This window comes from Rattus rattus, chromosome 2 (assembly GCF_011064425.1).
Source record: "Rattus rattus isolate New Zealand chromosome 2, Rrattus_CSIRO_v1, whole genome shotgun sequence".
NCBI classification, from domain to species: domain Eukaryota; kingdom Metazoa; phylum Chordata; class Mammalia; order Rodentia; family Muridae; genus Rattus; species Rattus rattus.
This window is the reverse complement of record NC_046155.1, coordinates 168,820,886-168,829,911: the sequence shown is the minus strand read 5'-3', so window position 1 is coordinate 168,829,911 and position 9,026 is coordinate 168,820,886.

Genomic DNA, 9,026 nt, shown 5'->3' with positions numbered 1-9,026 from the left:
TGGGTAGATGGATGGATGGATGGGTGGATGGATGGATGGATGGGTGGATGGATGGATGGATGGGTGGATGGATGGATGGATGGGTAGGTGGATGGATGGGTGGATGGATGGATGGATGGATGGATGGATGGATGGATGGATGGATGGATGGATGGGTGGGTGGATGGATGGATGGATGGGTGGATGGATGGGTGGGTGGATGGATGGAGGGGTGGTTGGGTGGAGGGGGGGTGGGGTGGGTGGGGGGGGGGAGGGGTGGTGGGTTGGGTGGAGGGGGGGAGGGAGGGTTGGGTGGATGGATAGATGGGTGGATGGATGGATGGATGGGTGGATGGATGGATGGATGGATGGATGGATGGATGGGTGGATGAACAGATAGGTGGGTGGGTGGATAGATGGATGGATTACTTTTGAGACAAGATCATGCTTCATAGGCTTGAGTCACTATGGCAGACTTGCTTTTGTCTTTGCAAATGATGGAGACACTGACTGACTTCAGCTTCTTCGGGGTGCCTACACAACACACTAAGTTTTGCAGAGGGTTTATGAGTTTCCCTCCAAACAGTGATCAGCATTTCTGAAGCCTCTGGGCTTTAGTTCCATTGGATTTCCCATGTTGTGACTGTTTTAATGCTCAGAGCCTCTAAATTATGCTCCATGTCACTTAAAATTATGGGACTGGCTCTTTGAAGGGCTTCCACATTCTGCATGGCATCAGTAAAGCCATCTGGAGATCCAAGCGCAGCCAATAATCTCACCGAGTGTAGAGGCCGGCTCAGGGGTGGCGCACTTACTTGCATGAGGCAAACATATGGCCCTGGGATGACTCTGTGCACTTTCTTGGAAAACCCAGAGCTGAATCAGAACAGCAAAGCTCTGCCCCTCAAGACAGAGTCCAGCACCTCCAAGAACCATCTAAGCTTTTGTTCTCTGAAGCGCCCTCCCTTTCAACCTCTTACTCTTTCCTGTCTCATTTTCTTCTAAACAAGAATATAGGATGGTCAGGTTTGTGATCTGTACCTCAGGCTCCTGAGCGCTAAATAGGACAGAAGACATCTTCTGAGCATATTTCTTTACCTCACCATTTTCAGTCAGCCTTCAGATGTGGGTTTTGTCTGCGGCGTTTCATAAAGCTAGATATAAAGAATTTGTGGGCTGCCCCACCTTTCCCCCTATTTGAGGACAAGGTAGGTGTGTGAGATTGTGAAAGCCAGGCTGGGAAGGGCAGAGCAGGGACCTCTAGTTCACAACTACTTGTCTGCCTTCCTTCATGCCTACCTCCCCTCAAACTTCCCCTCCTCCCTTTTTCCTGTCCCCCTCCTCCCTGTGATAAAACTCGGGGCTTCCTTCATGCTAGGCTCATGCTCTACCACCAAGCTACATTCCCATTTACCACCCCCTCCCTCGTCCCTTCAACTCCTACCCATATCTTCACCTCACCCACCTTTTCTCTCTTACCCCAATACTAATCTGTAGCCCTACAATAAGGCAGTGGTTCTCAACCTTCCTAATGCTGTGACCTTCTAATACAGCTCCTCACGTTGTGGTGCTCCCCAACCACTAAAATTATTTTTGTTGCTACTTTGTAACTGTAATTTTGTTACTGTTATGAGTTGCCATGTAAACATCTGATATGCGACCCCTGTGAAACGGTCATTCAACTCCCAAGGGGGTTGCAACCCACTGGTTGAGAACCAATATAAGGGTTTTTATTTGTTTGGGGTTTGGGTTGGGTTGGAGATTTTTGTATTGTTGCTAGAGCTTTTGTCTTTCTTTTCAAAATGTTTTGTTTTTGTTTTTGTTTTTGTGCATGAGTGTTCTTCCTGCATATATGTCTGTGCACTATGTGTACTTGGCCTTGGAGGCCAAAAGAGGGCGCCAGATTCCCTGGAACTAGAGTTCCAGGTGGCTATGAGCTAAATTGTGGGTGCTGAACGGAACCCAGATCCTCTGGAAGAGCAGAGCCTTCTCTCCAGCTCCCCATCCCCTTCAATTCTTTCTGTTTGCTGTTGTCTGTTCATGCATAATTAAAACAACCTAAACGTTAGTGCACACGCTACTATCAGAAACTCTTTACATCATAAAGTGCCTGGCAGGCACTCAAACAGTGATTCAATTTGATTGTTTGTCATTGTGTCCCTGGCCTCTGGTAGTCATCGGTTTTTTAGATGTTATTCTAACAGCAAATTAGTACTGGAGTCCATGCCTGGGACCCCCAACAATATTCTAGGTGAGGAAAATAACACCACAAACCTCCAACCTAGTCCCTCACTTTTTAAACATTCGTTTAAATTGTGTACGTGTGTTTATTGTATGTATGTTTTGTGTGTGTGTGTGGGTGTGCATTTTGAGTATGTATTGTTTGTGTATATGTTTTGTGTGTGTTTATGTGTAGAGTTATGGGCCTCCTGGGGCTCGGGCCACTCGGGGAGACAGGACACGGGAAGTTTGACTACGTTTACCACACAACATCGCCAGGCGGTGTCCGGCTGTAGGGAAGCCACTCGCGGGGTTGGGAAGCACAGTCTGAGGCATGGAACAGACAGCTGGCTCGGGGGTCCCAGGGCCTGCAAGGAGGCCAGGGCCATCTGATTCTCAGGCCCTCAGTCACCCGGGTGCCACTGGGAGCCGTGGAAGAACTGAGAACTGAGTGGGGGCCCACGGGATGGATCTAGCCCGGGGCTGAAGGGAAAAAGAGGGAGACTCCAGCTAATCCCTCAGGGGTAGTCCTTGACTTTACGGTGGCCAGTGGGCTTGGTGGTGGCTGCGGCTGGGAGCACAAAGAGGCCTTCTACAGAAGATTAGATAGTGGCTCTGTAGGTGAAAGCCTTCTTCATGGCTCCCCACAGCGGATCCCGATGTAGAGACAGTGCATAATTTTAAGGCATTTATTGTCATGGTGGAAAGTGGCTGTGTAGAACCATACCCCTCTTCTCAGGGTGGACCTGAGATTAGATACTTTTTGCAGGGAGGAGTGTCTGGGAAGGAAAGTTCATTGGCTAAGCCTCCAGGCCTTTAGGTACCTCATTAAAATGGAGATCTGTCTTGAACTTACATGACCTCTACCTGTGGAAGGGGTTGGGGCAATGCCCTTACATGACTGATGACCACAAATCTATGGATGGCTACAGGCTAGTGATAGGGGCCTGGTGTCCAGGAGTCAGGCCAAACGCCTACCACCTCTTCAATGTCTCCCAGGTTTCTAACCTTAGCTCAACCAAGAACCAGGCTGCCTTTCCCGGTCCCACACTTATGTGTTTGTTTTGGGTGTATGTTTTGTGTGTATACCTGCACATGCGTATATGTACACACACTTTTGCAGGTGGTCTCAGAGTCCCACATGTGTTTAGGTGTGTGTATATGTTTGTATGTGTTTATGTGTGTGTATGTTTTGTGTGTGTATGTTTTGTGTGTGTGTTTTATGTGTGGTGTGTGTTTATGTGTATGTTTATATGTATGTATGTGTGTATGTATAGTATGTCTGTATATGCACATGCACACATGTATACACACACGTATGAATGCAGGTGCTCTCAGAGTCCAGACGTAGTGGTAGAGTCATGTTTGTGTGTGTTTGTGTGTATTTATGTGTGTGTATGTATATGTGCTTGTGTGTGTATGTTTTATATGTGTTTGTGTGTGCTGTGTGTTTGTGTTTGTGTGTGTTTGTGTGTGTGTTTTGTGTGTGTGTGTGCATATGCACACATGTATATACACATGAGTATAAGATGCTCTCAGAGTCCAGAAGTGGTGTTTGTGTGTGTTTGTGTGTGTTTGTGTTTGTGTGTGTTTATGTATGTGTTCTGTGTGTGTGTTTTGTGTGTGTGTTTTGTGTGTGTGTTTTGTGTGTGTTTGCATGTATTTATGTGTGTATGTGTATATTTTTGTGTGTGTATGTTTTATATGAGTGTTTGTGTGTGTGTGCACTGTGTGTTTGTATTTGGGTGTGTTTGTGTGTATGTTTTGTGTGTGTATTTTGTGGGTGTGTGTATGTGTGTGTGTGTGCGCACATGCACACATGTATACACACATGAGTATAAGATGCTCTCAGAGTCCAGAAGTGGCGTTTGTATGTGTTTGTGTTTGTGTGTGTTTATGTATGTGTTTTGTGTGTGTGTGTGCGTGCGCATACAAACATGCACACATGTATACACATATGAGTGCAGGTGCTCTCAGAGTCCAGAAGTGGCGGTGGAGTCTCCTGCAGCTGAGGTTATGGGCAGTTGTGAGCCTACTACCATGAGTGCTAGGGCCTGAGCTTGGATCTTCTGCAAGAGCAACACACATTCTTAATCACTGGGCCACTCTAGTTCCTGAGTTCCTCCTGAATAGTGCAAATACTGCCCGTAAAATAATAACAGTTATTTTTCACTAAAAAATACTTTAAATTAATAAATTCAACCAATGACCTAATTCTAGATAACCAAACCCCAACCAAAGAAATCAGAAGAAACATGAAAAAACAAGACAATATAAATCCTCCAAAATTTTTCAATGCCACAGTAATTGCCTCCAGCAAGAATGATTTAGATGGAATTTCACAGAATTCAAAAATAATTATCATAAGTATGCTCAAAGAAATTTTAAAAAGAAAATTAACTCCAGAGTGAAATTCCGGAAGGACACCAACAGCTGAATGAAATAAGGAAGTCAATACAAGATATAAAAGTGGAATTTAATAAAGAGTTCAAAATCTTAGTGAAAATCCAGGCTGAAATGCTGGACGTGAAAGGCACAGTAAGCTGAACAAATGCTCTACAGGAAGCCTCACCAACAGAGAAGACCCAAGAGAGGACAGAGACCTGAGACTGGAGACAAGGGAAGAGGTTATCAAGTTGTTAGACTGTCCCAACGAGAATGTAATCAAAATAAGGAGGGACCAGGGCTTTGCAAAATACTGGTGATGCCATAAAAATAACAAATCTAAGAAACATGGGCACAGAAGTAGAAGAATTTCACCCTGAAAGCATAAAAAAAAAAACATTCAAAACAAAATCATAGAAAATTCCTCCCAACATTAAGGAAAGAGATGCCAAGCCAGATATGTAAGAGAGGATCAATCGCCCTTCAGTTCTAAACCACTAAACACACAGAACAAGGAACGTGTGCACTAAACAGCAGGAAGAGACCGCTAAGCATGATGGCTTAGCCTTTTATGCTGAGGCGGGGGGAGGGGGGGGGGTTGGGGGGACAGAGGCAGGCGTCTCAGAGCTGCAGACCAGCCTACATTGTGAGTTCCAGGTCAGACCTGGGATTAGAGAGACTCTGTCTCAAAATTAGCAAAAAAAAAAAGAAGAAAAGGAGGAAAAGGAGGAAGGAGGAGGAGGAGGAGGAGGAGGAGGAGGAGGAGGGGAGGGGGAGGAGGAGGAGGAGGAGGAGGAGGAGGAGGAAGGAAGGAAAGGAAGGGAGGGAGGGAAGGGAGGGAAGGAAGGAAGGGAAGGAAGGAAGGAAGGAAAGAAGGAAGGAAGGAAGGAAGGAAGGAAGAAAATGGCAGGAGATGCACAAAGCCAAGCATCATCCCATCAGAACAACAACTGATGATTCAGCCCAAACTTCAAAGTCCAGGAGGGCTTAGAAGGATGTGTTTCTAGTTTTAAAAGAAAACAACTCCCAATCCAAACTAGCAAAGCTCTCTGTCATAACTGAGGACAAAAGAAAGACAGGCCAAAGGCATTCATGGTTTGTCCAACGGAAAGGAACGCAACTGGATTTCTGTGATCTTTTTCCTTCATTTTGCTTCTGGGAGATTTGGGGGTTTGGTGGGCTGTGTTTGTCTCTGTCTTGGTCTCTTCCACCTGTTTGTTTTGATTTTGGGTTTTGTCAAGAGGTAAGGTTGTCTCTTCTGTTTTGTTGTCCTTATTTTTAAGAAAAGGGAAGAAAACATAAAGATGGGTGGGTAGAAAGGTTGGGAGAATCCGGGAAGAATTTGGAGAGGGGGGAAAAACATGATCAAAATAGAGTGTATGAAAAAAAATACTTTAAAAAAGTAGTCCTAGGCTGGAGAGATGGCTCAGTGGTTAAGAGCACCGACTGCTCTTCCAGAGGTCCTGAGTTCAATTCCCAGCAACCACATGGTGGCTCACAACCCTCTGTAATGAGATCTGGAAGATCTCTTCTGGCCTGCAGTCACATATGCAAGGCAGAATGCTGTACATAAAATAAATAAATAAATATTTTAAAAAAAATGTAGCCCTGCTATTGCAGAGGCCCTAAGTTTGGCACCCAGCATCTCCATGTAGCTCATATCCATCTGTAACTCAGCTCCAGAAAATCTGATGCCACAGCCCTCCACAGGCGCTGGAATTCGTGTGCCCACACACTCAAAATTAAAAATAATAAACTAAATTTTATTTTCTTTTGTTTTTTGGAGACAGGGTTTCTCTGGGTGTAGCCCTGGCCATCCTGAAACTCACTCAACAGACCAGGCTGGCCTTGAACTCATGAAAATGCACCTGCTTCCTACCACCTAAGTGTTGCGGTCAAGGGCATGTGCCACCACGTATAGTGAAAATAAATATTTTTAAGGCCAAAGCACCAGGCAAAGTGCTGCCTGCCTTTAATACCAGCACATGGGAGACAGAAGCAAACAGATCTCTGTGAATTCAAGGCCAGCCAAGGCTACATAGTGAGACCCTGTCTCAAACGCATAAATATTCATGAAATCTTAAGTAAATAACCTAAGGATGTATCTCAAAATCTTACAAAATCAAGAATGAGTCTAATCAGCCAGTGATGGGATGGGTACATTATTGCTAACTATATGTTTTGCCTAGGACCAAACAGTGAGAGGTTGGAGGTGTGGCTCAGTGGTATTGCCCCTGCCTAGAATCCCCCAGTGAGGGGTTGGGGGCGCAGCTCAGTGGTAGAGCCTCTACCTAGAATCCCCCAGTGAGAGGCTGGGGGTGTGGCTCAGTGGTAGAGCCCCTGCCTAGAATCCCCCAGTGAGGGGCTGGGGGTGTGGCTCAGTTGATTTTTGTTTAGCATACTAAGGACTTGGATTTGATCTCCAGCATCAAACAGAGAGAGAGAGAGAGAGAGAGAGAGAGAGAGAGAGAGAGAGAGAGAGAGAGAGAGAGAGAGAACAAGAAAAGAAAAGAAAAATACACCTAGGACTGGAGAGATTACTTTTGTAGAAGGCTTGGCTCAGCTCAGAACCATCTATAACCATAGTTCCAGGGGATCTAACATTCTCTTCTGACCTCTTCAAGTACCAGGCATACGTGTGGTACAGATATACACACAGGCAAAACACTCGTACATATAAAACAAAACGAATCTTAGGGGAATTCTCTCAAACCAGTTCAGAGTCAAGGGACTGGAATGGATTCAGTACTGCACCTCCCCACCAGAAGTAGAGGTTGATGCCATAGGAAACAGGAGATGTGTAATCCCACAAGGAAGTTTTCACCCCTCTCCCACACACCCCTCTCCTATCACAACTGGATAGATGGAGAAATGGCTTCTAACATCTGACCCCACAGGGCACACAGCCTTCCACATGAATGACTAGCCCCAAAATATCAATGGCACCAAGTTTAGAGATTAAAGCATATCTCTGCTTGAGTCCAAGTTCCATTTGGAACAGCACAGCAAGTCAGAACAGAAGAAGAACACAGAGTTCCTAAAACAACCCTTCTTAAATCTTGGGTCCCCCCCCCCCAATGAGGCCATCACATGGGAAGCCTCTCAAACCAGTTTCAGAGTCAAGGGACTGGAGTTGATTCAGTACTGCACCTCCCCACCAGAAGTAGGGGCTGATGCCATGGGAAACAGAAGGTGTGTAATCCCACAAGGAAGTTTTCACCCCCCTCCCAGGACCAGCCCTAACCAGCCTTTCCAGGGCTGAAACATTACCACCTGCCCCACCTCCATCTCACTGAGTACTTGAGACCTAAAATATTGAATTGCTTCCTCACCCACCACCTCCCAGAAGGACAGAGGAGGCTTAGTGCACTTCCAAGAGCTTTCCAGACCCTTAACCTAAGTGCACTTCTCCCTCCCTCAAGCCCAGGCCCGGTTTTGGCACTCCATTCTTTGACCTGGACAGAAGTTGAGAAACTTAGACCGGTTTCGAAGATGAGAGCCAAGAACAGACATGGGTAGTAACGGGCTTGGGGGCAGTGGCTCAGGAAAACAGAAGCAGGACCTTATAGAAGGCACGGAAGACGGGAGAGTGTGATTTGAGTCTGAGGTCTTTTTTTCTGTTGCCCCACCTTTCTCCTTAACTCACTGTGTTTCCAGAAGTATGAGTCACGGACACGAGAAGAGACGGCAACGTAGAAGAACGTATTGTGACATAAGGATGGGAGAAATGCAGAGAGAAAGACAGGCAGGGCCGGGGGTGTAGCTGCTCCGTTGGTAGAGTGTCTGTCTGCCATGCAGGAAGCCCTGGGTTCCACCCTCCTCAACCACCAACACCTAGTGTGGATGCCTGTAGCACCATTGTTCCAGAGGTGAAGCTGAAAGTTCCCAAGGTCAAGGTCACCTCAGGCTACGTAGCAAGCTCTGGGTCACACGGACCAGACTAGAGAGATGGTTCAGTGGCTAAGAGCCTGCGCCACTCTTACAGAAGATCCAACCGCCTACAATTCCAGGGGATCCGACTCTGACGTCTGTAGGCAGCTGCACGCACATGGACATACCAGATCCATACACATAATTATTATTTTAAAAATAATCTTACAGAGAAAGGATGGCTTCAAGGGCTTCATCTCCCACCTTCCAGAAGGAGAACAAAGCTGAATGCACCTCTAAGGGTCCCCATACCCTTGGCTACAATGTATCCATTTTTCCTTCCCTTTTTTTTTAATAAATCTTTTTTTTTAAGATTTATTTACTTATTTTATGTATGTGAATACACTGTTCCTGTCTTCAGACACAGCAGAGCAGGGCATCGGATCCCATTACAGATGGTTGTGAGCCACCATGTGGTTGCTGGGAATTGAACTCAGGACCTCCGGAAGAGCAGTCAGTGCTCTTAACCGCTGAGCCATCTCTCCAGTCCTTTCTGTCCCTTTTCTTCTCTA